General features: G+C 37.1%; 1 protein-coding gene across 3 annotated transcripts in view; it reads left to right on the top strand.

Moving 5' to 3' along the window:
* Positions 1-21,380, top strand: part of atf7ip (activating transcription factor 7 interacting protein) — a 39,816-nt gene that overhangs the window by 2,961 nt on the left and 15,475 nt on the right. The window contains exon 2 of one of the 3 annotated variants that reach the window (XM_066661201.1): positions 8,744-8,829. The exons of 1 other annotated variant lie outside the window; for it this stretch is intronic. The gene's annotated coding sequence lies outside the window, so the exon portion shown is untranslated. Of the gene's footprint in view, positions 1-8,743; positions 8,830-14,245; positions 14,283-21,380 lie in introns of those variants that run through there. One more of the 3 variants, XM_066661202.1, reaches the window with a different exon arrangement.

The raw sequence follows: 21,380 nt of genomic DNA on the forward strand, positions 1-21,380 counted from the left end.
ATGTTTTAAATGTTTAGTTTGTAAGTTTTGATCAAAATGCTTAGGGTTGTTCAAACGACAGAGTGGATTTGGCTTAGAATGCCGTTGTATCCTACAGCAAGACATGGAATCTGCTGTCATTCCATTGTGGGGCATGTATTTTTTCTTCCACAGATTACAGCATTACCTCTTGTGGATTGATTTGAAATGTCTTTGAGCAGATACGCTCCACTTATTATGTGCCACTGTTCTTGAAATAATAAATTGGCATCAGAGAGAAGGTATGCTGAACCAGGCATTCAGTTTGGAAGGGGAAAACCAATAACTTACTACAGGTACACAATATCCACTATCAGTATGCTAGCAGCGAGAACTGTTCTTAAAGTTAAAGTTAGTCATAGCCTGAATATGACCCAAATATCAGGGTAGCTTTTTGTGGTATCTGCTCTAGAAATGTGTAACAATATATTTTCTAGAAATTAATCTCAATACGTTTACTGCTCTTCGAATGTCTTTGGAGGTAATGAAGTGTAGAGAATGTTTCAGTTCATACTTGTCATCTCAAAATGGAGCAAAGAATTTTGCATTCGACAAAAATTCACGTGAAACTTGTTGCATGGTTTTGGACACAGTTCAAGAGCATGTTAAGGGAGCTTTGTAGTTTACCAAAGTCTTACAGAGATGCAAAGACATGGAAAAGAACCTGCCCATGTTATGTTTAATAAATAAGTTGACCAAATGTGTTCTTACGGTCAAAAGACATCAAAGGAAAGGTAGGTGTCAGTTACTCTATGTACTGCTTCTTCTTACCTGCTATTTGCCCCTCATGATTTGCAAGTGTAAATGGCACATTGAGACCTTCTTTATTCTGGTTATTTCTTGCCTTTTGCTTTCATCAATAAGAATCTTGATAATCTTGAATATCTTCAATTAGAATTTTTATAGAGTCTTTGTAAGCAAGTGGCCTTGTATCATTTGAATGGCATATTGAGATGATGCCTAAACAATGTACTAAAATTTATAGCAGTCAGTGTGATATAGGGTTATATGCAGCATGCCAGAGAGATTCCAAGGAAATTCTTCATTGCTTGTTCACCAGCACCACTTTGTTTTCATCTTGGCCTTCACCATCGCCCTCTGTTTATAGATGCCATGAATTGTGGGGCATGCTGTACTACTAAAGTAGCCATTCTTACATCCATATTTTGTCTTTGATCATACAAGCACTTAATCATGTCCAAATCAGCATTGTAAATATTGTTTGCTTAGGTTCCTCTTCATTCAATATTATCCAAATCCACCCCTACTAGCCAGGTGTCCCACATTAAACAATGCCATCTCACTGAGGGGGTATTGGCCAGGGGTGCCCAATGTGTCGAACACTGTCCACCAGTCAATCACCAGTCAAGCAAGATAGGCTGAAATACTCCTATTGTTCAAACTTATATAAAGAATGTGAAGAGGCCTTTTCCCACATGAAAATAATTGAGTCCGAATACCTTTCCATCTGCATAAAAATAAATAAAAGGAATTAACACAGGAAAGTGCTCAGTCTGTGTGTTTTGTGGGGCTGGGTTCAACACAATGCAATGCGAATTGGTTACTTTTTACTCAGCTGTTTACAGACTCAGTACGACGTCTCAGGACTTGGCAACTTTTACACTTTTACAACTTTTACCATGCTTTGAACCTACTGTAAACAGTGGATTAACCATGATTCTTTTCTGACTCTGTCCATTTATCTATGGCTGGTGCTGAGTTCAGCCACACTGATGTTGTCACTGAGGAACCCTGCAACAAAAAAATTGATTGTGCTGTTTATTTTAAGCAGCATTAGTAGTGATCGAGTTGCTTAAATATGCTTAAAAACCCAGTGAAATGTTTAACGTGCTACTGAAAGAAAGAAAAGGAAAACAACAAACAAGGTGCAGAATAAAGAGTTAATGTGAGACCATAATATTCTTGTAAAGAAATATGAAATTATAGCAGTTTTGTTTAGACGTGACACTTTGTATGGGAATGTGAATTAAATCACAACACTGGTGGATATCCTCTTGCAAAGGATCGGTGTGAAAAATATTCTTGAGAGTCTTTATATTCCATAGATTTAAGAATAGTGTCCTTATGTTGCAGTGGAACTGAAAATCATTCTGAATTAACATTAGTTGTGTATAAATTGCACTGAATACATCGATATATATTGACATAATGTGACATTTTCATCACGTTTTCCATGAATAAAACATTTATTCACAAATTCACAATGATATATATTGTGATAATGATATACATTAAAATTTAATCCGAAACAACAAATGCTTTACATTGTAATGTTTATCTGTGCTGCAGGAGCTCTTTTCTTAGTGCTCAAAACACCAATCTTAGTGGTTTTGCTACATCATAGTGTAAATCAAGTAAAACGAGGACTGGGTTGTTTGATAATTAATTGGAATTTAGAAGACTTAGCAAAAACCTATGGATACTGAACTGTAGTGTTCGTTTTTGCTAGTTTTTTTTGTAAAAAGAATCAAGCTGATAAGGTGGGCATGCGGATATATGTGCTGTACAGACATGATCTCAGTGAACCACTACTTCAGCTTTTCTGCTTCTATACCCTTGATGTATTCTCATAGCACATGGAATGGGGCCTTCTGTCTCCCCTGCTCTCTCCATTTTTGCATCTTACTGCCTTTCCAATGTTTGCCTTTGTTGTTTTGTTGTTAGGGTGTTTATAACCCATCAAAAATAGCATGTGTGTATAATTGAAAGATTATAGGCCATAAATCAAACAAAGGTCTTGTTTAATATAAATTTGATTCATTTTCGGCTGCTTACATGTGCAATAGCTAGTCCCTGTGACCAGTTTTTTTAAATCATGAGAGTATATATTCAGTGTTAACTTGATCCCACTAAAATGTCTTAAAATGGTACGTTCCGTCGGCCAGTAATTTTCCACTTGCTCCTCTGCATTCACTGTGCTCACAAAGGGGAGGGGCATAACTGTGCATGTGCTTGTTGCACAGTTTGGCTGTGCCTCTGCAGCCTACATTTTCCTGTGCATGCTTGTTACCCTGTAAAAAGGACTCTCATTTTAATCATTATTTTACTGTGCATGGGTCTTCTGTTTTTCTCTTCTGTTTTTTTTATTATAAAGTGACATGTTTTTTTTTCAGAAATGGTAGTGGGGAAAAATACCTTGATTTAATAGATCGGCTAAATGTTAACACATAAAACCTGGTTGCAATATTGCTTGCTCCTGCCTTTAGCCTCAAGATTTTCACAGATTTTGAGCTATGTTTCAATGAGACCTTAGTGATTTTAACAAGCAGTGCATACTAGTCTAGTTTAATACTCCTCCCTTGTATCATTTTTCACTTGTAGACAGCTTGTGGGCTGGTTAAGGACTACAGTTTATCATACTCTCCCTCTCTCTGTTTAACTACAGCTAAGATCAATTTAAAGCAAACCAGATTATCATGATCATATATATGAGATACATTCAAAATGCTTCTTAGGGTTACGGATAAGGATTATGGATTTTTCTGGATTTTTCTTTGAGAGATATATTTAAGTTCTTATACACCCAGCAACGCAACACATAAAAATAGGCATAATTAACATTTTCCTTCAAAATATTTACAAAAAAGCTCATTTAACAACCAACTCTGCCTGTAACAGAGTATATCTGTTATATTAGAAATGAAAATGTAAAGTATAAAACAATTAAATAGTCATTTGAGGAGCTGTAACTTAGGTCATCTACTGTTTATAATGAGAAAAATAGGTTGAGTGTGAAATAGCATTTACATTTTGTTTGGACAGGTTTATATGTTCATAAATTCTACATATTTCAAGCATTAATCTTCCATATGGAAAGTTGAATTCGTAGTAATTTTTGTGTAGCCTGTAATGTATCGAGTTTCAAATGTCTAGATAAAGTAGATCACCACTCTAATACTTATGCTTAAATACCCAAATGAATTGTTCAACATGCTACTAACAAGGTGCAGAATAAAGAGTTAATGAGAGACCATAATATTCTTGTAGAGAACTATTGAAATATTGCAGTTTACTGTTTAGACATGACACTTTGTATGGAAATTTGAATTAAATCACAACACTGGTGGGTAATCTCTTGCAAATAGTCAGTGTGAAAAAAGAATATTCTTAAGAGTCTTTATATTCCATAGATTTATGGATAGTGAAGATATTGATATTGATATTGATATGCTCTTCTGCAAGGTTTTGATGTAGGGCCACAGATTGTTTAGCATGCCAGCTATGTTGGTGGCCATTTTGTGCTAGTACAGTAAAGTCTGGAATAAATGTGGAGAATGTTTATTGTCAGATGACAATGTGCAAATTCCCTTGTGCACAGAAACAAGGTCCGCTTATTTTACCAGTAAGCAGGAAAGCTTCTATTACATGCATTTTTCAAAAATAATGTTGGAGCTGTAACATTGTGTGCAGTGGATCTGCCCTTGAAATCTATTCAAAGATGTTTTAAAACTATCCAAGTCTGCATATTTCCACATGCAATTCTGTGGTAAGAACACACTCATTTAGATGCAAAGCTGGTCATTATTAATGCATCTGGATCCTGTGAGCATGTGTTTATCTTGGAAATATCAGAGATGTGTGCTAAAATGCACAAAATAGGTTGCCTTGAGTTAAAAAGAGAATTCAGTAATTAGGCTAGGTGTAAAGTGAGCTTCCTGTTCTCGCAGTGAAGAAAAAACTGCCATGAACTGGTTTGAACCGGTTACAACAGCAACGTCTGGATTGGCCATAAAACTGTACAAATATATTTTTTCTTTACAGCGTTCTGTTGGTGGTTATTAGTTTAATAACCCTAAATATTTCATTGTTCATTTCAACCCCCGAGATTGCATTAATCAGAAACAAGATTAACAGATTCTATCAGGGTATTAATGAGAGTGATTAATAGTTTACTGTCAGTCCAGAAGGCTCACAACACTGCAGATACTCTGATTTTAAGACACTTTATTAAACTCTAATAATTACTATGTCATTCTTCAGTTCATTTAGGCTTGTTAGAAAAGGCTGAGTACTAAACTCTCAGTGCTGTGGCCCTGCAGTATTTCACAGATCTTGGATTCAATCCTGAATAAGTAAAGGAATTCAGGCTTGTACAGAGCCGTTGCGTAATGTCACAACTAGCTATTACTGATGTCGACAGGTTAATAAAATCACTAGCTACTTCTAAAGTAAAAGCATGCTCTGTTGTTCTGAGAGCTGTGTCAGTAGACTGGTCTAGTTTCATAAGCATGTGATCTTCTGACTAACCTGGTCACATTTGAGCTGTTCATTACGTCATTAGTGTAAGATTGTACTGTTGAGAATTCTGCACACATTTAGTTTATGCTGTTGATTCTGTCACTTAAATATGAATGTCTATTTCACAGTGTCAAATTTTAGGAGGATTATCTAAAGTTCGATTGGCTAAATAAAGATGGCAGAAATTTAACTATGTAAAATATTGACACAGACTTGATTGGCTGAATAGGGATCATCACAGGAGAAACATACCTGCTAACCATTCAGATTTGCCATGTCAGACAACGGGTGCCCACACTGGCTATAATGGGGAGAGGACCGGGGAACCACCCTGACCAACCAGAGAGACTATGACAAATTCAGGAATCTCTGGATGATATGGCCTACACTTGGGGTGATGAAAGGCATTTTCTTGTGCTTTCTGTATGCTTACAGCATTAAATTGCATTAACAGACAGTTAACTGACTGATTACAATGTCAAGGCATTGTTTAGTGTTACTCAGTGATTATTGTTGTTACAGCACAGTTCAACAACAACTGCCCTTTCCACACTCTGTTTAGTTTTCTCTTGCTGTGACACAACACTATTAGCTATACTGCTAAAAGTTAAATTTATGATTGTTCAGGAATTAGCACTCGATTAACCTCTTAATGAGATAAAAACTTAAGAAAGCTTAAAATAATTACATTAAAACAGTTAAAGACATTTTCAATAAAAGGCTTTTTTTAAGAAATGATGTGCAATGATTATATTTTAGTTGCCAAAGTAAGTTTCACACTGAACCAAAAATACTTTTTTGACCACCTAAGGTATTTAAACAAAATAGCAGCTCCTACTGGCTTCCTGTTTTGACTATACAGGTCCATGCAGGTCTGTACTTTTCTAATCAGTCTGGTCTGTTGTTTGTGTCTGCTCCAGATTGATAATCCCAATATCCACTGTGTAGATGTATTATTGGATAAAGTTGGAAACAAGCAATAGAAAATTCAGTGGCAGGAAATTTTACAGCAGTAGAAGGAGTAGATGTTTTGTAAAATGTGATTAAAAGCAAGAATATGTGAGTTCTTTATTCTTTTTATCCTTTATTTAAAGGACAAAATACAATTTCCAACGTTTTCACAGATTACTTCATTGTATTTTGTAAATATAAACAAATAAAGCGGCACATGTTTCATTGTGTTACATTGTTACATCATCTTTCATTTTTAATAATTTGGGAAATGTTATTGCTTGATAAAAGACTTCAGCTACTCAGCAGTCCATGATCACCATTGATTTGATTGAATTGGTTTTTTGCCTCATAATGTGACCTCGCATACAGATCTAGACAGCAGAAAGCCAGTCAAGAACTCACACACTAGGAATATAAAGCTTTGTTGTTATAGCATGTGAAGAATGAGTCCTGGCATTGTCTTGCTGAAATAACCATGAACTTCCCAGGAAAATAATTCAGCTTGATTGCAGCATCTCTCTGCTACATCTCTCTCTCAAATTACAGTACATCAGTGGTTCTCTTACACACATGCAAGTAACCCTTGCTATGTATAGTGATGCACGCCCATTTTATATCAGATATTTACTTTTGCACCTTTCACTGATGACAATGTAGTCTGTTTTGTGTTTGGCACAGAGAGCGCAATGTTTTTTTATTTTTTATTTTTTCCCCTGAATACAAATGGAAAACTGGAGTCATCCAGCAATTGCACAAATTTCCAATGTCTTTTGGACCATTTGAGATGTGCTTGGGCCCAACGGACTCTGCTGCTTTTCTGCATAGGATTGCTGCAGGGCTTTCTCCTTATGTAATAGAGATTCATGTTGCATTTGTTGATGCAGTGGCCTACTGTGTTAAGTGACAGCTGTTTTTTAAAATATTCCCAAACTTGCAAATTTAGCAGAATAGTATGACATTTTCTTATGCAGTGCTATCTGAGGGCTCGAAGGTTACACACATTTAATGGGGTTTCTGGCTTTTCCAAATGGCGACTGGGACCATACCCAGACATTATCCTCCTCAAGCCCTAGTAAATGTTCCAGGTAAAGTCTGAGTCAGCGCATGTGAGAATGGCCCTGTAAATGTTCTGGAGTTTCTCCTGCATGCACTGCACAAGCGCTGTGTGCCACGCCTAAAGCACATGTTTCATCTCCTGCTGCGAGAGCACACATGAGGCAGAAAAATTCCACCTGTGAGCTGCATGTGTGAACGACCATTCCAGGACATCCCCGGACCCAGTAATCGGGAGTTTCTCTAGATATTCTCCAGAGTTCATATGTGAAAGGGGTATATGTAAGACACAGGACAAAATTTTGAATGACTTTTTTATCCCATGTCCTCCGACTTAGGCAGATCACAAAAAACGTACAGTAGTTTTTGACAGTTTGTGCGTTGGTAGGAACTTAAGGTTCCTTAATCAGACTCTTAATTAGACATAAGTTAATGTTATTTTTTTTTTTAAATATGTCCCATTAAATGCAAAAATTCTCTCAGCTTCTTGTCATTTAATGCTAATTCTACATTGACAAGACACATTTAAAAGGTGTCCTCTGTTCTGTGTTGTATGTGAAAATGTATCGATTCCGAAAGGCAAAATGTTTGAACACTTTGGACAGAAGTACCCTGGCCATATTCAGTGGAACTGCCCCTGTGTAACATGCCTTAAAGTCTCATTCAGTGCTTGGTTATTCGACAGAAGATCGATGAAAATTGATGTTGGGCAAGAGCCTTTGCTTGGATTTTTTGGTCGATTTATGTTGAGTATCCTGTTGTTCTCTGGTTGATTACATAATGAACAATCATAGACACTGGGTGAGCAAAAATACGTATAAAGCATTAGCAGATCATTTTATCAAAAGCATTTGAATCTGTTGTGCAACAAATGATAAGGACAGAGAACACTGACTCATGATTGAAGCAGATTAAAAACACAGAGAAACAAGCCAGTCATTTAATTCTTTCAAAGAAAACCTGAAATGTACCAATATTTTAAAATGTATTCTGCTGTGGCAAAGTAAACATAAGATGTGCTCTGGAAGCATTCCAAGATTTTTCCTCTTATTTCTTGCATGTGTTACTGTGGTGGTGCAGGCAGTGCACAGTGGAACACTTCTCACAGCTTGTCAACTGATCTGGTGGCCATTTTAGGTTACTGCAAGAAAGAACTGGAATAAAATGGCTAACTTTGGCAGAGAGACTTACCATGATCAATCTACGAGTGTACTGCTAGAGTAGAATTCAACAGAATTGCTTTAATACTATTATGGTCTCTTTTGAAAAAGATGTTTACATTACAAATACTTAATTACTATTTTTTTTGTAAAGAGAAAATAAGACATTATTGATAACATCTTGATGAAGATAATGACAAAGCACATTTGTTCTTTTGTTTCAGAAATACTATTTTTGTTGCTATGACAACACATTGTCATTGCTATGATCATCAGACAACTGTATATTTTCTACCTAGGTTCTGCCCATCATCATTCTACAAGATTCTAGAAGAGTCGTTTTTAACGATTAGCTGTTATAACCTGCTGATCAAAGAGACTTTTGGTAAGTTTTTGTCTATATAATGTTACTTGGATTCTTTCATTCTTTTAAGTTACAATGTTATAATTGTAGTTTAAGCCATCATATCTATACATTCAAATGTCAAATGCTGTGTTTTAAAAATTTTTATTATTATGTAAATGTATACTCTCTATATAATGATATCAGTGGCATTGTAACATCAGCAGTTCAGAAGTAATTAGTGGTTATGCAGTATGGCTATATAAACAATGTGATTATTAAAAATGTTTTACCTAGATAGTTATTTTGAATTGCTGATTGATCACTGTGTGGAACTCAAGACTGGCTTTTTCAAGACTGACTAGGGGAAAATTCCACTTTTTACACCCGTTACACCCGTTTACAGCTATGAAATATAAATGTCATTTGGTCTAACTACTAATAAAATAAAAAGCATTATATATATAATTAAAAAGGTGTGTTTCAAACCTGCTTATTTTAAACAGCAGTAGTTAAAATATTAATGAATATTGAATATTAACTAAGCTCCTTTTAAAAATATGTTACAATTCTGGCCTTCCCTGTGCACTAGCATAGCCCCACTTTGCTCTAGATTAGAGTGAAAGTAGTTAAGCTTACATGGTTTCTTTGCAAAACAGAGGATAACCTGCTTTTTAAGACTAAAATGTACAGTGAAAAATGATTGTTGTTACCAGTCTATTTTTTTAAAACAAGGTCCTGCGATATCTTTTTGAAACGAACTTCAGAGATGTGCGTTTGCACATTTTTATATCAAACATCATGTATTAAAGAGATTGTATGTTAACAAGATAATATATTTAATTGTAGTTTACAGTTCAAGAAAGGGTTTTTGTGGTGGTGGTTTTTGTAGATTTTGTGTGGTCAGGGAAGTAACATACTTATTATGCCAGGGACATTTTGGAGTTTCCTATTAACCCAGGTTTCTAAAACAGGTTCTATGTATTGCATTTAAATTGCCTGAAATTAAGATGGCACAGGTTTTTACATAATCAGTGATTTTTATAGTAAGAAGTTCATACCTGTCTCATGCATGATAATTTAAGCTTGCTCAGATTGAGAATTTTTAAAAATTAAACGAGAACATCAAATCTAAGACAACCATGTCTTGTATACAGCTCACTAGCAATAAAGCATAAAAGCTGGCAACGTAATACTTCTATGTTTAATTAGGTCATAATCTGACTGTGAATATGCTGTAAAGATATAGTAGTGTACTTGTAATTTAGAGTCAAAGTTAGTTGGTCTGGAATAACATTACACAACTAACAAAACACTATGAACTTTCAAATAAAAGGGAAAGGAATAGAGGCATGGGAAATAGGCGATTGCCAGAATTAGCATTCTTGCAGCATCCGGTGCAAGACAACCACTTTCCGTTTGTTTTCCGACCTCTGTAAGAAGCACTCGCACTAGATCTTTACAAGCTCTTAGGAAACACCAGACTGTAGCACTGGAGCCTTTTGTGCAGGATTACACAGGAACTGCAAGGCCACTGGGTGCCTCATTTATCCCTTCCAAATTCCCCTGCATGTTCTTGAGGATGGACGGGGAAAATGATGGAGAACAAAACGACTGCTAAAAATGAACAAATACTAGGCACAAACAAGAAGAACTCATGTCTTGGAACTCATGTCTTTGGAATTGTGATCCTTGAAGGAAATGTCACTTAAAAAGTATTGCCAGCATTAATTCTCAAAGCCCATGTAAGGTGGGTGTAAAAATATGATTTCAGATTTTGAGAAGAACTGTCTTGAAACAAACATCTCCAAAATTCCACATTTTGTAATTCTTCATCTGCTGAAGCTGTGCCTTAGCTGGTGGCCATTTTGTGTCACTGCACTGAAAGGCACCCTTTATGAAATGGTAGCTAGTGGGAGGGGCTCTTGGAGTCTTGCTACCATTTTGTGTTGAGGAACACTATCCTCTCCTGTTACATAGTCATTTCAGTTTGGAAACAGTTTACAGCACTATTCTGCGTTTACAGCCTGGAGAGTGTCATTTCTTGTTTTTTTTTTAGATTTAACAGGTGTAAAAAATTATGCTCTGTCAGATTGCTCACAGCCAATACACAGTATAGAAATCTATTATGATTTACCCATCTGGGTAATAATTTTCTTTTCTTTAGTCAACACACTAAGTGCTTACACAAAAAAAAAAGGAAAACAGGAAATGTTGTTTGGTAAGGAGCAGGGGGAGGGGTTACTTCTGAGAAGAACTAGTCTCATCTGGTTTGAACTGGTTTTTGCTACACTTCTCTGATTGGCCAACACTGCTTATGTAGACACCTCTGGTTGCCAGCATGTGTATGTAGCTTTTACACAGGTTTGAAAATTGGGTGCAGTTTATTTCACTGAACGCACATGCCTATTAGTGCATGTGAAGGCTAAAGTGGTTCACTGAAGTGTAGCAGTGAAAGACTTGTGGAATTTTATGCGCCCAGCAAGTCTTTTTTACCTCGGATGTCGTGTACACGTTTATTTTTAGTGTCCTATTTTTGTACATTTGCTTTACTCCCTCTGGTGTTGCAAACAATGCATGATCTCCCTTCAAAATATTGCGAATGGTACTGTCCATTAATGTTGCTTGCTATGCAACATTGTGAGTGTGTCAGGAAAAGGGAGAAGAGATAATCTCCTTGAAAATGAATGAAGCTTAAATGTTAATGTAGTGTGATGTTGATGCATATTAAGTTGATGCTAAAAGTTTACGTTATCATCATGTGCTATTCCCGTATTTGGAATTTATTTGAGAAATCACTTTCCCTGTTTCATAGAAATGTATAATGTATATTAAGTGTATACTGAGATAATTATTTTTTTAACACGTTAAACAATAAACACTTACATACCATCTAAACCCACCCCTAGCCCTGAATGTTTCATATGTCCTTGACATCAGATTTCAAACTGCCCCTCACCCCCAACTTTGTTTTTTTTTTTTTTTGCCTTTTTTTGTTTTGTTTTTACCTAACACTCCTGTAGCTAAATCAAAGCCAATCAGAAACAGCCTGCTTGTTTTCCTTCTGATGGCCTACTTTCCATGTCAGTTGTTTGTTAATAGGTTAAAGCTGCACCTTAGACATTTGCTCTTCGCATGTACTGTTTTGGCTGATTACAAGCTCAAAAATATTTGTTGGCTTTATGTCAGAATGTAATACCAGCCATCCAGAAATGAACACAAATAAAACAATTAGCATAAAGAGCACGTACATTTTACTGTGGAAGATAGTTAACTCTTGGTAAACACAAATACGACAATAAAAATAATGCTTTTTGTGGAGCAAGTATACACAGAACAATTTTGAAAAAATAAGGGTTTAAATATAAAAGGAAATGAAAAGAAATTTAAATGGTATATAAACATGTATCCTAAAAATCGGATCACATTTGGATTACCGGTGTGTCGACAACAAAAAATGATTTCAGTTTAGGTGAAATTGAATTTTGTATTTTATCCTTTGTCAAAGGCTCTGTAGTTATCAGCTTTATTTTTATATATTGTGTGGCAGAAGTGCTCTTGAAGGGCCTTCTAGAGAAACAAGAATGGATCAGATTAGGTCCTGTTCGTATCAAATAAACGATTGTTTACATTTATGTTCATATGTACGTACAATTTTTTACATAAAACTGTAGTACCATTAAAAGGGGAAAGTTTGTGAAACCTAGAACAGGCAGACTGTCTGAATGTTTTCATGTCTGCAACAACCATTACAGATCTGTGATGTAAAAGCCAAAGTAAACAGGTCCTGTTGCGTGCTGGCCTGGAATTAGACAACCAGCTGAGATGTCAGATGAAATGAAGTAAACTAAGCCCTAAGCTTGGCCTAAATGAGGATTTATCCATAGAATTATTTCCTGTTAGCGTTAACCTAGGGCATTTATATAGCTGCCTCGACTTGCTTATTTGACGGACTAAGTTCCTTTAACATGGAAACTTTTGAGATGGTAAACCAAATAATGATAAAACAAATCAGACATAATCTGTTATAATAATAATAATAATAATAATAATAATAATGAATGGTGTTCCCTGTTTTTAATAATTAAATATTGGACAAAAAATGTGCTTACACAAAAATAGGACCAATTGCTAAATCGATTAACATAAGGGAAAGAACAGAAGCACAGCTTGGAAAATTGGAAATACAGATTTTTTTTAATATATTTAAAAAACAGGAATGAAAAATTGTGAATTTTCAAGTTCTCAAGAATAAAATCGATCCTGTGGTATATATCATCACAACCTCAACTTTTATTGTGACAAATTTAATAAATAAATTAAGCTAGCAAGTCTTGGAATTTCATTGGCTAAAAAGTATTTCCACCACAAGTGACTTGTTCCCATTCATAACAATTGTTATTTAGTAACTTGTGGACAGCACTAACTTGTTTTAACAGTGGTAAAAAAATCTACAAGCTGTATTGGCAACAAGCACAGGCTTCTCATCATTTCCTCTACAACTTAAAAAAAAAAACCAAACAAACAAGAAAACACCGTATAGCTAGAAGACATCTTTTGTCTTTTTTTAATCCAGGTCCGGGAATACCACTGCTCAATCCAGTATTTTCCTGCTGCTCTAACACACCTGATTCAGTGCAGGAAGTAATTACTAATTAGCTGGTTAATTGGACCAGGTGTGTTGGAGCAGCGGAAGTAAACAAATGCACAGGCAAAGGGCACTTCAAGACAAACCCTAGAGGCTAACTACTGTTTTAAAGCAACACAGAGTAGAATTAAGATGAATAAAGACTTGAATAATCAAATACATAAAAGGAGACTGATTAACTTAATGGTTTTTGGTCTTCTAGTTAATGAACGTATAGATTTGTCATGTTTGTGTTAAAATCAGAGAAGTTTGTGTAGTCACCCCTGAATTTTGTCAGAATGGTACAGTCCCTGACTGGCAGTAATTTTCCATGCTGTTTGTTCAGTGCAGTTTGCTGCTGTGGGGGAGGGGATGGTGTTCCTCTTTTGGTGCATATGTCCTTTCATGTGACTTGTTTTTTTGTTGTTGTTTTTAAGTCTTTCAGGTGTTCATGTTTACCTCCTACATTTTAAATAACATATTATTTTATCTTTCTGAGCCTATGTTGGTAAAGCTGTTGCTATCTGAAAGATAAAGTCAATCTCCAAACAATCGTTTAACGCATATCAGCTTTCGAATTGTGACTGTACGACTGTTTCAACAATATCCTCTGGTGTTGCTGGCAAGGCAACAAAGAATGTCATCCACCCCTTCAATGCACATGGTAGAGTCCTAGCTGAACTTCCCTCCCCCTCCTGTTCACTCTCTCTCTCTCTCTCTCTCTCTCTCTCTCTCTCTCTCTCTCTCACTCTCTCTGTGTCTCTCTCTCTCCTCCTCTCGCCTATAAATGGAGCACACTACCTAAACTAGAAATGCTCTCGTTCTTTCTCTCACGAATGTTTGTGGCCTACATGTGAAGCTCGCACAGGTTTATATTTTAGATTATTATTTTTTTAAATTTCCTTTTCATTTAAGGTTTAAGCTCATTCTCAGCGTTATAGGGTGTTAAATAAATTTGCGCGTAGTTAAATTTGTCATTTTTCTGTTAAGTGTTCTTCACGAATCGTCGCTTTGCTAGCAAGTCTGTCAGGTCGCTATTCTATTTTCTTTTTCTATCTGTTTTTTTTCTGAGAATGTTTCTATTGATTCTACAGATATTAATTTTTTCTTTTTAATAACGGTTGGTGGTGGGTTGGGGAACTTTTGTTTTAGGTTTAGCGTTGTTTTTGTTTGGTTATGTGAGGTATCAGATTTCAGTCATGCATGCTCTAATGCTGACAATGAAGGAAGCACCCCTGTTAGTGGGATGGTACGTTCTGTGCCTAGCTGTAATTTTACACTCTGTTTGCTGTGTGGAAGTGGGGGAGGGGTTAGCCTTCTACTTCAGCTTTCTGTTTTTCATCTTTAAGACACAACTGTTTTATGTTAAATGTGTGCGAAAATTCAAGGATATTGTAGAATGATTCTAAATGCCTGGTCTAATACATTTATACTCTTGAATTTATTGTGTATTAATTTTGGGCCAAGGTTTTCTGTGCATTTAATTGTGTGTGTGTGTGTGTGTGTGTGTTGTGATTAGTGAATTAGTGGATTGGAGTGTTTTTTGGGTGTGTGTGTTGGTGTGCTGGTGTTGTTACACCATGTTCTGCTGTCACTAAACAACACCCTGAAGCACATGGTAGAATCCAGCCTGAACTGCCCCCTCCCTCTCCTCTTTGTCATTCTCTCTCTCTCGCTCATGCTCTTGCGCTTTCGCACTCTCGCACTCTTGCTCCCTTTCTTCTTGCTCTTCCTGGTTTCGTCTTCCGCCTACATACTCTGGCTCTTTTTGGACCTTAGTGGCTACATTTGCATACTTTCCCCACTTTCAAATTGTGCAGCTAATAAAGGTGTCTGTTTGCGCAAGGGTTATTCAAGATCTTTTTGATTTTTAATTTTTTTTTTGTTAAAGTTATGCTTGTAGATTGGTCTTTTTTATTTTGTTATTTATATATTTTAAAGTTTTATTTATTTATTTGGGAGGTGGGTTTAAATTGATTATTGTGTGTAAAATGTTAACATGTTGAACATGACTAATTTTAACAGCTTGAAGTTAAAACCGCACAAACTGGGTTGCTATTTCTGCTACAGATCAGGATTGAAAGGCCTAAGGTGCATTTAATACAAATAGGTCAAGGTATAATAGTTAGAATTGGTGTTTGAAAATTTCTTGCTTTTTCTCTATGAGAATATCAGAAGACCAGCGCCAAACTGGAGAGTAAATACTTTGTTGATCCCAAATAGCAAATTTGTCTATTACTCTTAAGGATAGTTAGAGCATGTTTGGTGCGCTTACAGTTGGAAACCTTTCACGCAAACCTTTGGAAACTTGAAGTCTCTGCTGGATGAATTTTCTCATCTGCTTTAGGCTATTCTGAACATATTTAGGGTTCAAGCACTCGGTGTGTAGAACCCTATTGTATTTGTTACGGTTTTTCTTTTTATTCTTTTTCACTTTTCTCCTGTAAAAGTCATTGTGCGGAAGAGACCGTAGGCCGTACAGACTCCCCACTTGGAGGGTAGATGTAGTTTGTGTGCATCTCATTGTATTTTGTGTTGCGTCTTCTTGGGGGGGGTCTTTACCCAAAATGTGTGGAGATAAAGAGCATATAAAGTCACTATCGCGTAGAATCACTCGGAGAGGATCAATTTTTGGCTTCTGTTGGCTGAATTTCCTAACCAAAGGAGAAGTTGTTTCTGAATCATATGAAATTTCAAGTTTAAACAACATCAAATCTCGCTGGTTAAAAATATGTGCTAATAGTAATGCCTCACGTAGCGATCTTGCAGGGAGGCAGATGTCTTGTCTTTCAGGGTTTTTATTAATGGCAGCAAAACTTGTTGAATCTGGAGAAGAAATATACAGTGGCATTTCATGAATATTCGTCTTTTGAGGAAACAGTTGTTTCTGCATATTCTGCTCGTTAATCTTCTTCCGGCTGTTCCCTTCTGGGGTCGCCGCAACGAATCAACCGCGATCCGCACTGTCGATCTGGCAGTTTTTTACGCTGGATGTCCTTCCTTATACAACTCTCCCTATTTATCCGGGCTTTGTGACCAGCACTGCCACGCGATGCATTCCAGTGGCTAGGTACCTACACTCACACATATGGACAGGTGGAGTCGTCAAGCCACCAACCAACGTGTGTTTTTGGACCGGAGCACCCGGAGGAAACCTGGAGCACAGGGAGAAAAACAAATCCTTCAGACAGTTACCCGGAGCAGGGCTCGAACCCACAACTCCAGGTCCCTGGAGTGTGTGATAGTGACACTACCTGCTCTGCCACCATACCGCCCATATCCTGCTCATTAATTAATTCATTCATTCATTATCTGTAACCCTTATCCAGTTCAGTGGTGCAGTGGGTCCAGAGCCTACCTGGAATCATTGGGCACAAGGCCGGAATACACTCTGGAGGGGGCGCCAGTCCTTCCTGCTCATTAATGACAGGGTTAATTCTTGGTTCAAGTTGAAGCAGGAGTAGGCAATTAGTGTATAATCTAGGTTTGGGGGAAAAATATCCAGTCCTCTTCCTTCAGCCCTCCTTCCAAAGCCACTCCCCTAAAACCATACGAAACCATTGTGCATGCTAAAGTTGCCCATGAGAGGAAACCACAAGACAGCTGGCGAGAGGAGCAAAACATGTTGTTTTCTACTTTCCTTGTGTTTAGCACTTCAAGCTGTTAAAAATGATGGTATAATTTTCACTGCTATTCTTGTGCAACTAGCTTGCTAGCTTGTAGCAATATATGTAGAGCCGTATTGTTAAGTACTTTGCACATGCACAAATTTAGTAATGTTCAGAAAAAATTTCAGGCAGGTTTTTACTGTCTTGTCTGCCACAGACATACAGATTTTACAAATGTGTTTTTAATATTTCTAGTTTCAAATTGGGAGGCACGGTGTGCAGCTGGTAATGTCCCAGTCACGCAGCTCCAGGGAACTGGAGGTTGTGGGTTCGATTCCCGCTCCGGGTGACTGTCTGTGAGGAGTGTGGTGTGTTCTGTGTCCGCGTGGGTTTCCTCCGGGTGACTGTCTGTGAGGAGTGTGGTGTGTTCTGTGTCCGCGTGGGTTTCCTCCGGGTGACTGTCTGTGAGGAGTGTGGTGTGTTCTGTGTCCGCGTGGGTTTCCTCCGGGTGACTGTCTGTGAGGAGTTTGTGTTCTCCCTGTGTCTATGTGGGTTTCCTCCGGGTGACTGTCTGTGAGGAGGTGTATTTTTCGCATGGGTTTCCTCTGGGTGCTCCGGTTTCCCACGTTCTAAAAACACACGTTGGTAGGTGGATTGGTGACTCAAAAAGTGTCCGTAGGTGTGAGTGTGTGTGTGTCAACCTGTGAAGGACTGGCGCCCCCTCTAGGGTGTATTCCCGCCTTGCATCCAATGATTCCAGGTAGGCTCTGGACCCACCGCAACTCTGAACTGGATAAGCGGTTAAAGAAAATGAATGAATAGTTTCAAATTTAAAGTAATTCCAAAGGTTTTTAGCAAGTTTTTTTTTAGCAATTCTATGGCTTTTGTGCCATAGAATTGGCATACTGAGATACATATGTGATTGACAGAATAGGCATTGTTGATTTACTTTCAGTCAGATTTCTTGCTGTGCTCTGTGTGGTGATGTCCTTCAAACACTTGTACGGTTCATAGTCCAGTATGAATATAGACAAAAATTGGTGATATTTCGGGTCTTTACTTTTTAATAGAGCAATTTTTAAGCCTGTGGTAGTATGCTTCATGCCTTAATGAAGTCAACATTGAGGTGTTGAAAATATGAGCTTTAAACTGTAGAGATTGCATTCTCAGTGCAAAAAAGTGGGCTGCTTCTTAGTAACCGTTACACAATAATTCTATAACGTTAGCGTGACATATTAGAATTTTTATTTTTGTCTATTCACAATTAGGATGTAAAAATATATATATATATATTTTTAAAAATCTAACGACCCAAATGACACAATTTTGAACATCTGATATTTAGCTGTCAGCGTTACTTGAAGTTATGTTGTGCCGACAGCATTTAGAGGTACAAGAGTCTTAATTCTTGCTCCCTCTTGTGTTAAGTTTGATGCCCACAGTTCCACACCCCTCTCCTTTGTGTGTTTAAAAAATGGTATGGCCCATGTGTAGCTGTAATTTTCCACTCTCTTGTGCAGCAGTTGGGGTGGGGTTAGCCTCTGCTTTACACGATCTTATGACTACACAGAGAATTTTAGTTGTGTACAAGTTTTGTGGTGAACTTAATTTTTCAGCCTTCCCCACTTTCCAGTCTGAAGCTTATTATTGGAAAATTGAACCAGCACCACTTTTTTTTTTCTTAAATCTGCTGCAGTGTTTTGTTGAGTTTTGCATTTTTGTTGTTAGTCTGCTGTGTTAACACCATATTGTGTTGTTAATAGCAACACCTAAAGAAGTGTGCTTCTCCCAGCAACGTGTGGTAGAGTCCTAGTTGAGTTCCCCTCCCTCTCCCACTCTCTCTTGTCTCATGCCTACTGTGACACTTAGCCTCAGAGACTACAGCTGACTATTTAAAAGGAGGAGATTGTGCTTTATTCTTTTTAATCCATGTTTCAGTAGTGTAACGTAGTAAATTAATAGTTTAGTATCTGAATAATCATAGGAAGACAAGTCTTGCTCCCTCTTGTGTTGAATTCTAGTTGTGCAGTTGTACACCCCTCTCCTTTGTAAAAATGGTACGATCTGTGCCTGGCTGTAATTTTCCACTCTCTTTGTGCAGCAGTGGGGGAGGGGTTAATTGTCAGTAACACAATGTGATAAACTACAAATAGGAGTTTATGTGTGTACTGTGTTATATTGTTAAGTTGGGGCCATGTCCCCTCAAGATATACATTTTGATCACTTATTAATTTTATTTTAATTTGACAAATGACTTTGCGCATAATGAAAGCAGCAAGATTTACAGGTTACTTTTCTTTGGTGAAATTCATTGTATTTAAAAATAAATGTAAATAATTCTTCAGAAAAGGCTTGTTTTGGACTTGAATCATTTTATGTCTTGTGTGAAGGCACCAACAGAGGTTAAGTGTAAGGGGAAAAATATGGCACATGCCTGAGACCTCTGGATCACTAGAGCAAAACAGGCTGATACCATTAAGCCTGGAAGCTTCAGATCTACTTTAGTAAAACACTGAACGTCTAATGCTTTAGTGAAATCTGTCGTAGAAAATGGACCACAGCTTTGATATGTTATTTTCAAATATGTTTACAACCACACCCATAGACAAACGTCTCTTGCTCCCTCTTGTGTTGAGTCTGAGATGCACAGTTCCTCACGTCCCCTTCTATGTGAACATGGTATGATCCATTAGTAGCTGTAAGTTTCCACTCTTTGTTCTGCAGGAGGGGAGGTGCTGGGCCAAATTTTGTAGGGCTATTCTTTTTCTTTGTTTTAGCTTCCTAAAAATTTAGACTGAGGCTAGGTATTAATAAATGGAATCAGGGCCTTGTCTCCAACCTTTTTACACACTTCCATGTTGTTAATAGCAATGCCTGAAACCTTGAGCTCCACCCAACTGCCAGTGTCCTAGAATCCTAGTTGCATTTCCCTTCCTGTTTAGTACTCTGTCTCTAGCTGCGTCTCAAAGTCTAGGCTGCAGCCAAGCTGGACTGCATTTCTCATTCGCTGTTCCATGGTGAGGGCTTCCTTAAACAGAGCGGAGAAATGCAGCCTTCATTCAGAGAGGTTTGAGGATGCTACCGATGTATCCTTCGCGTCTTTCCACAGTTCACCTCCTTTTTACAGCAGAGAAGAAAATACATGAATGTGTTGCTGTTAACACCACAGCGTGATGTATGATCAGCACATTAACACAAATATAACAAACCACTGCAGCATATGCTAATAATTCATGCTATACTACTTCTTGCAAGCAGCCATTGCTAACTGCAGAGAATAAAAGGCACATCTTTCATGATTTCTATGCCATATGCCTAACAAATCAGTTTAAAAACAAATCAATTTATTTAATGATTGAAGTACCATTTTTAAATAAGTAGAATGTGTTCCTTGTTTAAACATTTGAGTTGTACACAATTGTCCAATCAGCAGCTTGTTCCGCAACATAGACATTGGCTATTTATAAAAAAAAAAATAATAAATAAAAAATAATAATAATAATAGTATTGACTGCATTTTCAAGTGTGTATATAGATGTTTTTCTTTACATCGATATATAAACAATAATTTAAAAAAACTAATGCTGCACCTATTCCATGTCCTGGTTTAGAGAGTGCTTGTGTTTTATACACAGATACTTCCAAAAATAAACCATCTAAAGCACAGCTATAATACTACTTAAATATTTTAGCAAAGTAATTGCAATGCACATTCACATCTTGTGCTACATTAAGTTAAGGGAAAACGATTCACATGCTGCTAGACCTCAAACTCCATCTATGAGCATAGATATTGGTTAATAAGTCTTTCAATTCTATAGTTTCGCTGGCTCACATTTGCATCAATTAGGGCATGGTTCGTTTAAATAATATGAAAATGATGTTTCCTCATATAAAATTCTTACTTCATGCCCCTCTACAATATATCTGTTATATTTAGGTCAGCAATTTCTCTTGACCATTCCAAAACATTAACATTTTTATTCTTTTAAATCTTTCATCATGGCCCACATTCTCTTGAGATTCAGGCCATGGATGGATCTCCTGATGTTTACGTTTATAATTTGGAATACATTTTTCCATCAATGATCGCAAGCCATCCTGGCCCAGATGCAGCCGAACAGGCCCAACCTTTTTCTCCAGATGCTTCTCATTTAAACCAAACTTCTACTCAACATTATTGCAATAGCTTTCTCGCTTGTCCATGTGAGCTTTGGCAAACTCAAGGCCCAGCCATATACACCACCATTTTTTTCAGTGTTCCCCTGGTGGTGGACCTATGGGCATTAATATTAACCAATGCAACAGAGGTCTTTAGTTGCACATATCACCTTGGATTCCTTTGTGACCTAGAAGAC

The sequence above is a fragment of the Hoplias malabaricus genome, chromosome 2, assembly GCF_029633855.1.
Source record: "Hoplias malabaricus isolate fHopMal1 chromosome 2, fHopMal1.hap1, whole genome shotgun sequence".
In the NCBI taxonomy this organism is placed as follows: domain Eukaryota; kingdom Metazoa; phylum Chordata; class Actinopteri; order Characiformes; family Erythrinidae; genus Hoplias; species Hoplias malabaricus.